The following is a 17,893-nucleotide window of genomic DNA, read 5'->3' as shown; positions in this document are numbered from 1 at the left end:
CATGTGACAGGGCAAAGGTAGCGCCTGCACCATTTTGGTTCCTGGCTCCCGACGTCACGCGTGCAGGAGATCGCCCCTGGACCCCCGCTGGACCCCCAGGGACTTTTGGCCAGCTTTGGGGGGGGCCTCCTGACCCCCACAAGACTTGCCAAAAGTCCAGCGGGGGTCCGGGAGCGACCTCCTGCACGTGGGCCGTATTGCCAATCTTCAAAATGGCGCCTGCGCTACCTTTGCCCTCACTATGTCATACGGGTGACATCGTGCAGGAGGTCGCTCCCGGACCCCCGCTGGACTTTTGGCAAGTCTTGTGGGGGTCAGGAGGCCCCGCCCCAAGCTGCGTGACGTCGGGAGCCAGGAACCAAAATGGCGCCGGCGCTACCTTTGCCCTTTCACATGATAAGGGCAAATGGCCACCGGCGCCATTTCTCTTAACGCAGTCATAGCCAGGGAAAGGGAGATCACACCGGGATCCCCCTACTGGACCCAAGGTAATTTAAAACATTTTGAGGGGTTCGGGAGGGTGGGGGATTTATTTTAAAGGGTCGGGGTGGGTTTTAGGGTTGTTTTAGTGTGCCGGTTTTCCCGCCCTCCCCTGATTTACGATTTAAACGATTTAAAAACAAAACAAAACCGTGACGATCAGATTCCCTCCCCCCCCCAAGCCAAAATCGATCGTTAAGACGATCGATCACACGATTCACATCTCTATTAAATATAAATTAATTGGTGGATTTTAACTGATAGATTGTGGTGTTGCACTACAGTACTGCTTCTGCTGCTAACTGTAGGGCTATTCGTAAGCACTGGTCTATCTATATTTTTGAAAATATTCTCCTAAAAATGTTATTTTTGTTTTAAAGTGACAATTCTGTAAAATGCACCTTATTGCTGTTTGAAGGAGCTGTACCAGCAGGCCCCTGAGGCAGCATGAGCGAAATGTCATATCATGTCGGGTTATGCCAAATGGGGGAAGTATCTCTTTTTTATTTAAAAAATCTAAAAATCAACAAAAAAATAATGAAAGTAATTTCTTGGACCTATGATTAAAGTGTACCCATAGTGGTGAAAAAATTGCAAGCTTAAAAATTAGCTTCAGTATCCGCGGGGTAGTATGATGTTCCCTAACAAAAGCTATTTTCAAAGTTGGTTGCTCTTTAAAACATTTTGGTTTTGAGTGAAAGTATTTATACTGACTTCTATTTCCTATTATCTGGGCAATAGTTTGCTATATGTGTCCCTTGGCTTCCCTGGATGTCTTTGCAACACAGTTCCCAAAGAGCAGAATTTTAGTTCTCGAGGACCCAGTGATGCTGAACTTTAAGGCCCTTAGATGAGGCTGCCCTGCTGCTAGGCTGCTAAATGACTGGTTTGCCACTTCCAGAGAGGTGACACTATCCTTGCTCTCGCTCCCACTCCCCACTCCAATCCCTTCTTCCCCCCTCTTGCACATGTCCTGCAAACTCCCCTCCCCTTTCCCCTCTCTGTCTATTCTTAGCCTGCCGACCTCCTCCTGACACATTTGTCTGCCTATCCCCTTCCTCCTCCCACCTCCTCCTATCCCTTTTCTCCTCCCTATCTCTACTCCTGTCCCTATCCCTATCCCTACTCCTATTCCTACACCTCCTATCACTCCTATCCACCTCCTCCCTTCTCTCCTCTCTCCTCCCCTTCTCTACTCATGCCTCTCCTCTCTTCCCATGCCTCTCACACTCCATCCTCTCCAGCTCCTCACAACCACCACCACCACCACCAGCACCACCACTTCTCCTCCAACATACAAAGACAGACAAACCTGACAAACTAACAAAAACTTTCACACACAGATCAAGACAATAGTCAAAGGGAAACAGATGAGAAGCAATAAACAGGACTCACAAAATACCTCCATTGACCACCAATCAACTTCCTCTCCTCTCTCTCACACCTGACACACCTTCAAAGAGGCAGCTACAGGAAACCTGTTTATTAACAAAAAACTTTATGTGCAATGTGTAAAATGATGTGCAAAGCTCTACGGTATCGTGTGACGTGATAACATAATGTGAGTTGTGCAACTTTGCTACACAATGTGGTAAATGCAATATTTTCCTAAGCACTAGGAATGTGCAGAAGGAAAAAAATTGTTTCATTTCGTTTTTTGTTTCACCAGGACCCAAATTCATTTCATTAGTTTCATATGGGGAAAAAACAATTTGTTTATTAGTTTCATTCATTTTTCATTTTGCCATTAAAGTCAATGGGGGAAGTATTTGCAGCCTATTTTTGGCTGCAGAATTGGGGTTTTCTTATCAATTCTGATGAAACTTCTGGGGAGCAATCATCAGAACGAGAAAAGAGCTGCAAGGTACTTAGACTGTGGCAAAGTGGCACCAAAGTGGCATGAATAGCCTAAGGCACTGTAAAGGGGCAAAGTGGTACCAGGAGTGGCAAGAGTGCTTTAACAGAGGTGCAAAGCAGCAGCGAGAGTGTCAAAAACACACCACAGCTTCAAAAGAGACCGATAACAGTTGCATAAACCCTCGAAGGCAGCACAACAGGCAAAGTGGCAAGCAAGTGACATCAACATCCTACAGCACAATGAAGGGGGAACATAGCAAGCAGAAAGGGTGTCAGAAAAAACCACAAGGTGCTGATAAAGGGACAAAGCAACTGAAAGACTAGCATCAACACTCTGAGGAACCATGATAGTGGCAAGAACACCACAAGGAGTAGAAATTCTAGTGTATGGCAGCAAGGCAGAGTGGCAGAAAGTTGATAGGTACAAGACAGGATGGCAGAGTGGAGGTAGTCTGGTCCCTGTGGTTTTGATAGGGGCAAGAAAGGATGGCAGAGCTGAGGTAGTCTAGCAATTAACCTTCTCAGATAGAACCCAAGAAGAAAGTGCACTGTGTGCTATGCTTGCTTAAGGTAGAAATACAATGGACCCTTGACTTACAAACTCAATTGGTTCCAGAGGGCTGGTTTTAAGTCAAGTTGATTGTAAGTCAAGACTATTTTTTCCATAGGAAATAATGGAAATAGCCATAATGTGTTCCAAACCTCCCAAAAGCACCCCTTACCAAACCATCAGCTATATAATTGAGCGGTGACTGAAGTGCCATGAATGCACAGTAGAGGGCAGCTCTCACCGACATGCTGCGCTTGCGTGGACGAGCCAACTCTCACCGATGTGCTGCGCCTGCGCCGCGAATGTGCAGAATGGAGCAAGCCTGACTGCGCGGAAGAGAGCTCTGACCAACATGCTGTTAACATCTCACCCATTTTAATGGGCCCATGAGCAGCTGTGACTACAAGGAATAGACAGCTCTGGCCGGCACACCTTGCCCGTTTTAACGGTCTTAACAGCTTGTTTCTATTAGAGATGTGGTTCGTTTTTCGCCCGAAGTAGGAAATTACCCGAAATTTCCTACTTCGTTGTTGTTTCGGAGACCCCGAAACCCGAAAAGAATTTTCCCCGAATTTCGGGGAAAATTTCGTTTTTCGGGTTTGCCTGGGGAGAGGGGCACCAATTTTTTTTTTTTAAATTAAAAACCACCCCAAACCACCCCAAACATTTAAATTAACTATTAAAGAACACCCCCCCTGATCCAGATCCCTCCCCAAGACTTATGAAGTACATCCCTGGTGGTCCAGCGGGGTCCCGGGTTCCATTTGCCCTCCGTGCCCATGCTATTGCAAGCCGTGCTCTTTAAAATGGTGCCAAATAGCCTCTGAACTACCATGTCACAGGGGCTACCGGCGCAATTGGTCAGCCCCTGTCACATGGCCATCGGTGCCATCTTGTGCTCTTGTCATGTGACTGGAGCTGACCAATGGCGCCGAAAGCCTCTGTGACATAGTATGGGCAAAGGCTATCGGCGCCATTTTGATTACTGGCAGCCGACAACGAAATCGCTCCCGGACCCCCGCTGGACCCCCAGGGATTATTGGCAAGCCTTGGGGGGGTCAGGAGGAGCCCCCTCCTGACCACCCCAAGGTCAGCTCAAGTCACATGACAGGAGCACAAGATGGCGCCGATGGCCATGTGACAGGGGCTGACCAATGGCGCCGGTAGCCCCTTTGACATGGTAGTTCAGAGGCTATTCGGCACCATTTTAAAGAGCACGGCTTGCAGTAGCATGGGCACGGAGGGCAAATGGAACCCGGGACCCCGCTGGACCACCAGGGATGTACTTCGTAAGTCTTGGGGAGGGATCGGGATGGGGGGGGGGTAGTGTATGTATGTAGAAAAATGATTTTAAATGCTTGGGGTGGGTTTTTTTTAAGCTTCCTTTGCCGTTTCGTTTTTTGGCCCGGTTTCGGGTTTCCTCGTTTCGTTTTCCAAAAAAACAAAACGAGAAAACCCGAAATTTACCACAAAGTATCCGAGTCAAAAAACGACCCGGCAGAAAAAAACAAAGCACATCTCTAGTTTCTATATTAAAAAATGGTTCTACAATGTCTATAATTACCAGAAACACCAATAATTCCCTAGTGTACTCACCAAAAAGTTATAAAATGTGCCTAGCCTACCAGAAACAACATTTTCACCTCCTCCACCAGTTCCTTTACAATATCTGCATATGGATTCTCTACCTGGGTAACATCAAGCTAGGTTGAGAGAACATTGCACAAATCTCATCTTTGTGTGAGTTTCCTCACTCCGAAGATCATCAAATCTTCACAAGAGTGCACGTCACACTCTGCATGTCAAAGTGGCCCCTAACCCCTACACTAATACCTACACCTGACCTTGAGTAACTAGGTGGGCCTCATATAGGGATATAAATACCAACATAGTATGAGGGCATTACAGCTTCTCTCTCTCTCTCTCTCACATATATGTTTCATTCATGGGGGATCACTATTTGTTTTGTGGACCCACAAATAGGGATGTATTCATTGCGGATGACACATTTGTTGAAAACGAATGCACATCACTACTAAGCACTAGGGATGTGAATCGTTTTAGGACGATTAAAATTATCGTCCGATAATTTTAATATCGTCTTAAACCGTTATGGAACACAATACAATAGAGATTCTAACGATTTATCGTTATAAATCGTTAGAATCGTGAGCCGGCACACTAAAACCCCCTAAAACCCACCCCCGACCCTTTAAATTAAATCCCCCACCCCCCCGAACCCCCCCCAAATGACTTAAATAACCTGCGGGTCCAGCGGCGGTCCGGAACGGCAGCGGTCCGGAACGGGCTCCTGCTCCTGAATCTTGTTGTCTTCAGCCGGCGCCATTTTCCAAAATGGCGCCGAAAAATGGCGGCGGCCATAGACGAACACGATTGGACGGCAGGAGGTCCTTCCGGACCCCCGCTGGACTTTTGGCAAGTCTCGTGGGGGTCAGGAGGCCCCCCACAAGCTGGCCAAAAGTTCCTGGAGGTCCAGCGGGGGTCAGGGAGCGATTTCCCGCCGCAAATCGTTTTCGTACGGAAAATGGCGCCGGCAGGAGATCGACTGCAGGAGGTTGTTCAGCGAGGCGCCGGAACCCTCGCTGAACGACCTCCTGCAGTCGATCTCCTGCCGGCGCCATTTTCCGTACGAAAACGATTTGCGGCGGGAAATCGCTCCCTGACCCCCGCTGGACCTCCAGGAACTTTTGGCCAGCTTGTGGGGGGCCTCCTGACCCCCACAAGACTTGCCAAAAGTCCAGCAGGGGTCCAGAAGGACCTCCTGCCGTCCAATCGTGTTCGTCTATGGCCGCCGCCATTTTTCGGCGCCATTTTGGAAAATGGCGCCGGCTGAAGACAACAAGATTCAGGAGCAGGAGCCCGTTCCGGACCGCTGCCGTTCCGGACCGCCGCTGGACCCGCAGGTTATTTAAGTCATTTGGGGGGGGTTCGGGAGGGTGGGGGATTTAATTTAAAGGGTCGGGGGTGGGTTTTAGGGGGTTTTAATGTGTCGGTTTTGCGATTTTTCGATTTTTCGATTTTTCACGATTTTTCACGATATTTTACCCCCCCAAACGGCAACAATACGATTCCCTCCCCCTCCCAGCCGAAATCGATCGTTAAGACGATCGAGGACACGATTCACATCCCTACTAAGCACACCAATTTTTTATTGCAGACGCTACAATGCCATATTTCTGCTTTATTTAAGGCAATTTGATAGAGCAAGATCATCAGCCACCCACATCAATATTACATTCCAGTCTTGAATGGCAATTATAATATCAGCAAAATGTATTGGGTCTAACTGAGTATTAGTTTTTCTCTCAATTCTTCAATGTCTATGTGACCTCTCTTTATACACATTTGCTTCTCCCCTACATCATTCATATTACAGGAATGAACCTCTATTTTAAAAGAAATCAACTTATGGTCGGACCAAGGTATGGTCCATCATATGATATTTTATTTAATCAATTTTGAGGAATAATTGATTCAGAAAAACAAGATATAGCATATGCTCGGTTTAGTGCATGGACCCATAATTAACCTGTTACCAACCCACTGCCTTCCATTGATTACAAAAAAGTTTCACATGCAATCAGTTGAGGGTTTGATCAATAGTGAGATTGAAATCTCTCAATAAGATTGTAATATTTAGATCAACCTTACAATTAGCTAAACATTCATTCAGAGGAGACATGAGGGTGATCGAGAAAATCTTCTAGGCTAGATAAGAAAATCACTCTGACTCCAGCCTTTTCAAATGCAAGTTCAAGTTTAATTCTCATACACAATACTTTCAGACAACAATAGACTGCCTTACCTCAGGACAGTATACTTTCAACTTACAGAGAGGGTCAGGAGCTCCTTGCTCCTGATGATGCGGGGGCTGTAGTATTTAGAAGAGTTGTGGGTGGATCCTTGGACCAGTGGCAGATGACCACGCCCTCGGGGAAGATCCCGAGAGGAACCACTGGTCAGGCTCAGAGTATGGAGACAGACACACACTAGTTCTTTTATTAGACAGTATACTGAACCACCAGAGGTGGCAGTAGTGAGCTGGAATGCCCAGCTGGGCTGTAGTTCCTCAGAAGCTGGAACAGTGATCCCTGGAGGCTGAACTGTAGAGAAACTGAATATAGTGAGAAGGCAGGGTAAGCAGAGTACATGTACCGATCTGATGGTAACACTCACCCAATGTCTCATAGAAGCCCAGGAGATGGAATGTATAGGCCCTCGAGGAGCGAGTACCTGGTTCCAACGAAAGCTCTGAGAGAGCAATGGTAACTCACAGATATAGTTGGCAGTGATGACTTCCAGGCAGAAGTGACTTTGAAGAAGTCCGGGAACAAGGGCCCTCGAGGAGCGAGTACCGGTTCCAGACTGCAATCTACAAAGTAAGAAAGAGAGCGAGGCCCCCGAGGACGGGTACCCCTAGTTAGTCCGAGGAGGCAAAGTAGCTCAGGTAGTGTAATCCTTGCTAACTCGATGTGTTAGCAAATTGTGAGTCCTTAAATATCCGTCGCGGATGATGTCATCTTCGGGGATGCCCCCGAGGTTTGCGCCATCGCCGGTACTTCTCTCGGAGATGCGCTGCACGCGCGGCCCTAGGCCCCCAGGAAGCATGGCGGTTAGCAGCATGGAGCCGGTCCGGGGATGCTGGAGGACCTCGGCCGAGGAACGCCGTGGCAGCCAATCTTCCTGCAGGCGAAGAGGGAGGCGCCAAAGAGGTGAGGAGGGTGGAGAGAGGGCGTCAGGAACCGACAGACACAACAGGGGCCTCCTGATCCCAGCTAGGCTCATATTCTTATCCAGCCCCAGTTGGTTCCACCATCAGGACTCTCCCTCCCCAGCAAAGTCCCACCCACAGAGCTTTCTCCCTCTGTGGGATTTAAGGTGGACCAGGCATGTTGCCTGGTCCTGCACATGGAAAAAAGGGGAAAACAGGGTCACTTCATCAGATACCCTCCTCAACTTGCATTTTTCTCTCCCCCTGGATCCCATCCAGGGAAGTGCCTCACATCCCCAATCTCTTTCATCTGGCCTCCACCAGCTAGGCTTAGCATCAGGGTTCTCAGGTCAGGCTCACCCACTGCACCCTTCGCCCAATGTCTCCCTATAGTCCTTTATTTGGAACCATCTGTAGTGCTGGGTTCCACTTCCTCTATTCCATTTTGACTAGCAGTGGGACTTGTAGAAAGTACTCTCCACTCTTCTCTCTGGTGAAATGTGCTTCCTCTGCATCATCACTATCTGTGCCCTCTGGTGACTCCACATCAGTGCCATGCATTTGCTTCTCTGTAGCCCCTCTCACTGAAGTCTTTATGCTCCCTTTGTCAGGGCTGTCCAGAGCCTGACATTCTGGGCTCTCAGCTATGATTCGTCTGAGTTCTCCACGGAAGTGCCTCCATCTGGCTTCTCTGTAGCCCCTCTTTCTGGGTTCTCCATGGCCTCTACAGCCCTTCCATCTGACCCCTTGACAGTGTCTCTATTAGGCTTTGTCATGCTGCCTTCCTCTGGCAATTGGATGCTGCCTCTCACAGGTCATTTGGTATTACCTCCTTCTGGGCAGTTTGTGTTGCCATCTCCAGGGCAGGCTATGAAGCTCCAGCATGATCTTCCCTGTATCTTTCATGTGGGTTCTTGCCACTAAGATTGTGTGTTGGCTTCACCCCCTTCTATGCTTTCAGCCCTCTCTGGAGAAGAGTCTCTCTGAAGCACTGAGCAACAATCAGGTGACTCACTCAGTTGCTTTTGGGTTCTCTGTGGCCAATCTCTCAGGGTTCTCCACAGCACCTCTCTCTTCATGCCATATGTTTAAGCTCCTCCATGAGCTCTCAGGTAACACAGTCTTTTGCACTGTACTCTGTTGTAGGGATGTGAATCGTGTGCCCGATCGTCTTAACGATCAAATTCGTCTGGCAGGAGAAGAAAATTGTGATTGGCCCGATTCTTATAGTAAAAAATTGTTTTTTCCGATTAGTGCGCACTAATGGGAGTTAGTGCGCACTATCCATTGTTAGTGCGCACTAACAGAAAATGATACAATTTGACACTTTTCAGGTCAGTTAAGGTCAGTTTAGGAATGAATATGTATTCCTATTGGCTGCCCTCTTATTTTTTGATGTTACCAAGCTTCCCACTGACGTGATGGTTTAATATATGGGGGAGGGGAAATGGAAACGGTTGGTAGCTTGACAAAAAAAAGTAATGTGATCAGTCAATGTGACTAGAACTTGTTTGTTTATTATTTTTGTTACTAGGCACTGGCACATGAAATGCTAGTGCATGTTTTGAATTTGCCAATCCCTGTGCATTTTAGAAAGGTGGTCCTGGAATTATTATACACACTTCGAATATATGTATATGGTAATTGTTGGTAAGTGTATTTTTGAAGTGGCCAGTACGTTTACTTTCCCTCCTACTTTTACTCACCAGGTTAGCTTTATAAGAAGGGCTTCTCTGCTTGTGTGTTGCTTTTGTTTGGTGTGAGAAGAGGAGAAACATCAGCTCTTTTTTCAATCTACTAGATCTATTTTATCAACCTACTCAATTTTTTATTGATTTATTATATCAGTGAATTAACTTGGGAGTGTTGTGATCTTCCTGCACACAGTGCCCTATCCCCGATACCGGGAGTGTTGTGATCTTCCTGCATGCAGTGCCCTATCCCTGATACCGGGGGTGTTGTGATCTTCCTGCACGCAGTGCCCTATCTCTGATATCGGGGGTGTTGTGATCTTCCTGCACGCAGTGCCCTATCCCTGATACCGGGAGTGTTGTGATCTTCCTGCATGCAGTGCCTTATCCCTGTACGGCCGGCGCCATTTTGCAGTACGGCAATATGGCCATATGGCCGGCGCCATTTTCCATTACGGCAACACGATTCGAGTGCAGGAGGTCGTTCCCGGACCCCCGCTGGACTTTTGGCAAGTCTTGTGGGGGTCAGGAGGCCCCCCCAAGCTGGCCAAAAGTCCCTGGGGGTCCAGCAGGGGTCCGGGAGCGATCTCCTACGCTCATGACGTTGGGGGACAGGGCAAAGTTAGCACCGGCGCCATTTCTATCAACGCACCAGTTATTGTGCACTAACCAAAAAAATGATTTTTCACAATAAATCGGGGGAATTTCTATTGTATCGTACTCTTTACCGATTAATGACGATTTAAAAAATATCGGACGATAATTTAGTTAAAAAGCGATTCACATCCCTACTCTGTTGTACCTTCTCTGTATTTGCATGGTCTCTTCAGCATGTTGCCCCAATTCACTCAGCTCACGGGAGCACTCTTCCAGCAGCTTATCTAGCTCTTCCAGGAACTGTTGGAACTCCTTGTTCAGCCACTCTAGGCATTAACTTTTCTGCATGACCTGGACCCTTGGGAGTAGACTCTAGCTCCATAAGCCTGGCTGGTCTCACCAGCTGCCAAGGTTCAAGCCTCAGGTTTTCCCTCTCACCTTCCTCTTGAGACTGGGGAACTTCCACTATGCAGAAGAACATGGCTGTGCACTTCTTTTAAGCCATCTGTCTTTTCTTTTTTCCTTCACCTGCACTCCAGTATACCCACTAGATCCAGACCAGGAACCACCCCCTGTTTCTGCACTTGCAAGCAGTTTCACTTTCTGCTTGGGCCAAGCCCTGTTCCAGCCACAGTGTACAAATGATGTTATCTCTCTCTCTCTCATTTTTTTTTTCCTTTTTAAAAAGGTAAAAAATAAAAACATGCCTCCTCGGCACTAACTGCAGACTAAGGAGCACGTCTCCTTAGTCTGCAAAGAAAAACTTCTCTATCCAAACTTCTCTATCCAAACCCCACAGACCACTCACTATTTTAATGGCAGTTTCAGATTTTTATTTTCATGTGTGCCTTTCATTGGGTCAGCAATCCTAGTAGCACTATTCTTCTGTCCCAGCCATTTTTATTAGGAGGGATTTTCACAAAGTTTTCCTCTTCTTTTTATTATTTTATTTCTGTGTGCTCCCTGAGCTATACAAACATTGGCTACTTACTACTTGAGCAGCACTTTGCCTCCAAGCTCGTGGCAGGCCATGCATCAAACTTCTATCCACAGTCCTCCCTTGGAGACTTGGGGATTTTCTATACCAAGCTTAGAAAAAAAAATCCCCAACCTTACACTATATGTGAGGGCAACCAAGCAAATCACCTAGACTGGAGAGAAAACCACATTGACTTCAGACTTTTCAAATATAAGTTCAAGTTTTATTCTCATATAAGGTACTCTCACACAATGGTAGACTGCCTTACCTCAGGACAGTATACTTGCAACCTTCATATAGGTTCAGTAGCTCCTTGCTCCTGGAGAGCAGGGACTTCCTGATCCTAGCTGGGCTCACACTCTTCTCCTGACTCAGCTTGTCCCTACCTGGCAGGTCTTGCCCAGAGATCTGGTATCTAGCCTTGTCCTGCACTTGCAAAAAGGGGGAAACAGAGTCATTTTATCACAAAGACATATTATGATCCAGTAGCCCAGTGGTGCAATATATTAGCAAACATTAAGCAATGTTGATTCTATCATCAGAATTTCAAAAGGAAAAACAATTTAAATCTCAATGGATTTAAAACCCAAATGGCACTTAAAAGCATTTAGTAACCTTCCCTCTCTTCTCCTTTTCCTAGTTTGGGATATTACTAGCTGATCATGGGTAGATAACTGATTAATTAAAGCATGGCCAGTATCAGCAAAACATGTTTTATTAAGACAGAAAAATCTGGTTTCTCTCCACATAATAGATCTACAATTATTTGAACATTTTTTTTTATACAGACTGAGCATTTCATAATATAAATGATAATATCATAATGGCAGGAAAAAAGGCAAAATTCTGAAACTTATTTGTCTCAAATAAATATCCTTATATTTGGTTTGTCTGGTATTACACCTTGAAAGAAGTCCATATCCACCTAGTCCCGATATTACTGAAATATGGTTAATCCTACTTTCTAAGTCCTGAGCCATTTCAGCTAAAATTTTCCTTTGAAGCCAAGGAACTAAATGAATTTAAAAAAAATGAAATGTATTTATTTATTTATTTTCTCTTTTTTTTTTTTTTTTCTATTTCGCCTATCATCAGTCTAGGCAGTTTACAAATGTTATATACATAAAATTTTAAAATAAAATACAATACCAATACAAAATAGTAAAAAATACACAATGCAAATAAGCGACTCTTGCCCTCTAAACCCTCTTGCTGCTTAACTCTTCAGTCCTGTCTCTTTACCTTTAGATATTATAAGCCTCCTTAAAGAGCCAGGTTTTTAGCATTTTCTTAAATAGCTTATGTTCTCTCATTAGCCATAACTCCTCTGTCATTGAATTCCAGAGTACTGGTCCTGCCACTGTAATCGCTCATTCACACACTATGTTCAAGCTAGCTTCCTTCACTGAGTCAGTTACTAAAAGACCATTTTTCACAGACCATAATTCCCTTTGCAGCACATACCACTGTAATCTGGAACTCAACCATCCATTTTCCAATTAATAGAGTACCTTATGTATTATTACTAACACTTTAAAACATCCTTAAGTACAGGCATGATATGTTCATACCTCCCCACTCCACATAGTACTCTGGCCATAGATTGTTTTAAAAACTGATTTAATCATATTTTTTGGTAACCCTAGAAGAAGTGAGTTACAAAGTCAATATTATTTAGTACCATCATTTGCATAACTAACTGAGAATAATTATACCTCAAATATGGCTTTAATCAACATAATATATGCAACTTGAATTACCCAATTTTCACCAGCTTATGCACATGATCCTTCAGAGTTAATTCACAATCCAACTGGACTCCCAAATTATGTACAACTGATGATAGAGTAAGGCTAATTCTTTCATATGACATCTTCAGCACACTGGAATCATCTGAACACTTTTTTTGCCAACAATATAATTTCGGTCTTACTGGTGTTCAACGTAACCGATTTTGAGTTAACCATATTTTTATTGTTTACAAATATGATGTCAGTGTCTCAAATGCTTCCTTCAGGGAATCCTTAATTGGAAACCAAAAGTCAACAAATTGAAAAGATGGTAACTTACATGTACAGATAATCACAATGATGCATATAATGTACAAAATGATGCAAAAATTGCACAAAACAGCACTCTCAATTGCTTCTGGGCTACCATAGCATTGTTCCTGTCTTTGCCACATTATGGTCATGCCCACTGAGGGATTATGTATGTGCGGTGACCTTAGCCTCTTTATGTGTTCTGAAGTTTAATTTCCCAACCATTAGTAGATTAATTTGAGATTCTGAGAAACCACAAATTCAAAACCCAGGAGCTGCAGTAATTTACTTTTCTTTTCCTCCAATTACCCAGCAAGCATAGTGCCATATTTCAGTACTGCTAATGAATTTTAAAATTATTCTTTAGGATTATGTTTCTTTGTGAGCTTTCCTGAATATTCTTTTGACATAGTAGAAAACATTTAGAAATCTTTATGTATAATAAGTACTAGTAACGAAACGCTGTTATAATAATGTACTTGGGTGATAAACGTGAATTAGCTGTTCCCCTGTCGATTACAGTTGTTTTGAAGCAGAAATACTGTGATGCATTTCATTTAGACCAACCATCTGCTGATAAAATTAGTGATGGAATTACCTAATTATACAGATTTGAATATATTTTAGATCATTATGACTGCTCCTGTTACATGTTAACTTTTGTGCCAAATGGCACCTTTTTCAAATGTTGACAGTTCATTTTGTCAGATTTACTGTGAAAACTCTATATATGGCTGAGTAATAATGTATGTGTATTACTAGGATTAATAGTGCTCATAAAAAATGCACAATTCATATTAGCAAAATCTATTTCTTTACTATGGCATTCTGTAATTATACTAAGCTTCATTAAAATAACTGTGAATAAATTATATACAGTGCCAGTGGAATATTTAAACTTAACTACTTTATGTGATAAGATAAATTATATTTTTGTTTTTTTATGGTAGGAATACCTAGCATAATTACAGCAGTTAAATAGTTTTTAAACATTTCCATAGTAAATATTTTATATCCTTCATATTTCACAGTTAGTAATGCAAGTTTGGTAGATCTGCATTGGCATTGTCAATTAAGATTAAAGGCCAGATCTAAGTGATAAGTAAAAGTCAAACAAACAATTTAAAATAACCAAGTTAGTTCATTTGTACAGTTTTAAATAGCACAGTTTTTACACAGCACCCAGACCACCCCCATCTCCCCTTTTGTTTGGCCTCTGAAAGGCAAATATATATATATATAAACCCTCAAACAGTGTTGAAAAAGTAGATATTTGGGATTTATTTGTCAAAAAATGCTCATCATGACCTGAAAATGATATTTGGACTCTGCTGCAGATGGTACCCTAGATACTCTATTAATACCCACAAGCCTGCAGATAGACATATAATTTTTTTTCTCACACAAACATAATGCCTTTTGTTTCTGACTGTCCTGAGACCTGAATATATTTATGCCTGCTGTAGACTGGCACAAGCCTGGGCTAAAGCAATACTGCAGGTGCTGGGCTCCTACAAGTTTATTTGAGGGTGGTTTTTGACACTGTTAAGAATGATTCATGCTTGGTGGAAAGTACAAAAGCTAAATAAAACAAATACTCTTCTTTAACTTGATCGAATAATATATTTGAGACTGCTCACCATATTTTAAAACACTAAGGGGCAGATTTTAAAAGCCCTACGCGCATAAATCCAGCTGGATTTACGTGCATAGGGGGGTTAAGCGCGCCAAGCCTATTTTGCATAGGCCCATTGACGTGCGTATGTCCTGGGGCTTGAAAAAAGGGGTGGGGTGGTGGGGGCATGGCCAAAGGCCTCCGTAGGGCTGCTAGGCCGGGGGATCGCGCGCCGGCACTTGGCCAGCTCGCGCAACCTACGCCTGCCCAGAGGCAAGCACAATTTGTAAAATAAAGGTTAGGGGGGGTTTAGGTTGGGCTGGGGGCGGGTTAGGGAGGGGAAGGGAGGGGAAGGGGGGACGGAAGGAAAGTTCCCTCCGAGGCTGCTCCAATTTCGAATTTTAAGGCACAGCATCAAAGTGTTTCTAAAATTTATTCTATTTAAAATGATTCTGATGGCCCCTAAAATTCTTTCTTATCACAGTTATTTATGCCAGAGTTTTTAAGCAGAAATTAAGATCTTAAAAACATTATCTCAATAGCTTTAGCACTATTTTACAGACATCATCAAATTAGTGACATCACAGCGTAGAACAAAAGCTACTGACAGTTTTAGAAATGAGGAAGAAACTAAAGAAAAAGTGCTGAGAGGAGGACCTGCATTAATAAAGCCACATTTTAGGCCTAGTACAAAGTGAAAAATATACAATAAAACTAAGTCTTTCACCTCCCCTTTTAACCATGCCAGTAATCGTTTTGCCTTCTTTCCACCTTTCTTAATGTGTGGAATACATCTGGACTGTGCTTCTAGAATGGTATTTTTTAACAATGACCACGCCTCTTGCACATTTTTTTACTTTTGTAGCTGCTCCTTTCAGTTTTTTTCTAACTATTTTTCTCATTTTATCAAAGTTTCCCTTTTGAAAGTTTAGCACAAGAGCCGTGGATTTGCATACTGTTCCTCTTCCAGTCATTAATTAAAATTTGACCATATTATCATCACTATTGCCAAGTGGCCCCACCACTGTTACCTCTCTCACCAAGTCCTGTGCTCCACTGAGAATTAGATCTAAAATTGTTCCCTCTCTCGTCGGTTCCTGAACCAATTACTCCATAAAGCTATAATTTATTCCATCCAGGAACTTTATCTCTCTAGTGTGTCCTGATGATACATTTACGCATTCAATATTGGGGTAATTGAAGTCTCCCATTATTACCGCACTACCAATTTGGTAGCTTCCCTAATTTCTCTTAGCATTTCACTGTCCGTCTCACCATCTTGATCAGGTGGACAGTAGTATACTCCTATCACTATAGTCTTTCCCAACACACAAGGGATTTCTACCCATAAAGATTCAATTTTGCATTTAGCCTCATGCAGGATGTTTATCCTGTTGGACTCTATGCCATCCCAGACATAAAGCGCCACACCACCTCCCGGGTGCTCCTCTCTGTCATTGCGATATAATTTGTACCCCGGTATAGCACTGTCCCATTGGTTATCCTCCTTCCACCATGTCTCTGAGATACCAATTAAGTCTATGTCATCATTCACTGCTATGGATTCTAATTCTCCCATCTTACGTCTTAGATGTCTGGCATTAGCATACAAACATTTCAAAGTTTGGTTTTTGTTTGTATTTTCATTCTGCTTTTTAATTGATAGGGATAAGTTAGAATTTTTTAGCTCAGGTGAGTTTTTAGTTACAGGCACTTGGACTACTTTTCTTATTATTGGAACCTCACTGTCAGGATGCCCTAATTCTAATGCATCAATAGTATCTTTTGAAGATACCTCTCTTCCGAACCATGCGCTGCTGAGTGACTGTTGGCTTTCCCCTTTGTTCTAGTTTAAAAGCTGTTCTATCTCCTTTTTAAAGATTAGAGCCAGTGGTCTGATTCCACCCTGGTTTCCCAGTTCAGATTGGAACTGGGAAACCCAAAAGGTTTCCCAGTTCCAAACAAAACTGAATCCTTCTTCCTTGCACCATCGTCTCATCCACCCATTGAGACTCCGGAGCTCTGCCTGCCTGTGGTGACCTGCGCGTGGAACAGGGAGCATTTCAGAGAATGCTACCCTGGAGGTTCTGGATTTAAGCTTTCTACCTAAGAGCCTAAATTTGGCTTCCAGAACCTCCCTCCCACATTTTCTTTTGTCGTTGGTGCCCACATGTACCACGACAGCCGGCTCCTCCCCAGCACTATCTAAAATCTTATCTAGGTGACGCGTGAGGTCCGCCACCTTCGCACCACGTAGGCATGTTACCAGGCGATCCTCACGCCCACCAGCCACCCAGCTAACTACATTCCTAATAATTGAATCACCAACTATGACGGCCGACCTAACACTTCCCTCCTGGGCTGTAGGCCTTGGAGAGATAGCCTCAGTGCGAAAAGACAATGCATCACCTGGAGAGCAGGTCCTTGCTACAGGATCCTTTCCTGCTGCACCTGGTTGATGCTCTCCAATCATGAGACCTTCTTCCTCCAAGGCAGCACCATGGCTGCCAGTCTGAAGTTGGGACTTGGCTACTGTCCCTGAAGGTCTCATCTAAATACCTCTCTGTCTGCCTCAGCTCCTCCAGGTCTGCCACTCTAGCCTCCAGAGTCTTACAGAAACTGGTGGGTTCAACTTTGGGGAAGGGGCAGAATATGGGTGCTGTACTCGGACCAAGCCAGTACCTTGTGAAGTTAACAAAAATGTCAAGTGATAGCTGTGAAGCAAAAATTGTATGCAGACACAACATAAGGGACCCCCTACAGGTAAGTGTGTTGTGGCCTTGAACTATTGTTGCAATAAACTAGGGATGTGAATCGTGTCCTCGATCGTCTTAACGATCGATTTCGGCTGGGAGGGGGAGGGAATCGTATTGTTGCCGTTTGGGGGGGTAAAATATCGTGAAAAATCGTGAAAAATCGTTAAAAAAATCGAAAAATCGAAAAAATCGAAAAACCAGCACATTAAAACCCCCTAAAACCCACCCCCGACCCTTTAAATTAAATCCCCCACCCCCAAATAACTTAAATAACCTGCGGGTCCAGCGGCGGTCCGGAACGGCAGCGGTCCGGAACGGGCTCCTGCTCCTGCATCTTGTCGTCTTCGGCCGGCGCCATTTTCCAAAATGGCGCCGAAAAATGGCGGCGGCCATAGACGAAAAAGATTGGACGGCAGGAGGTCCTTCCGGACCCCCGCTGGACTTTTGGCAAGTCTCGTGGGGGTCAGGAGGCCCCCCACAAGCTGGCCAAAAGTTCCTGGAGGTCCAGCGGGGGTCAGGGAGCGATTTCCCGCCGCGAATCGTTTTCGTACGGAAAATGGCGCCGGCAGGAGATCGACTGCAGGAGGTCGTTCA

Source organism: Rhinatrema bivittatum, chromosome 2 (genome assembly GCF_901001135.1).
Source record: "Rhinatrema bivittatum chromosome 2, aRhiBiv1.1, whole genome shotgun sequence".
Lineage (NCBI taxonomy): Eukaryota > Metazoa > Chordata > Amphibia > Gymnophiona > Rhinatrematidae > Rhinatrema > Rhinatrema bivittatum.
The sequence above is the reverse complement of the archived record's forward strand: the minus strand, read 5'-3'. Positions refer to the sequence as shown.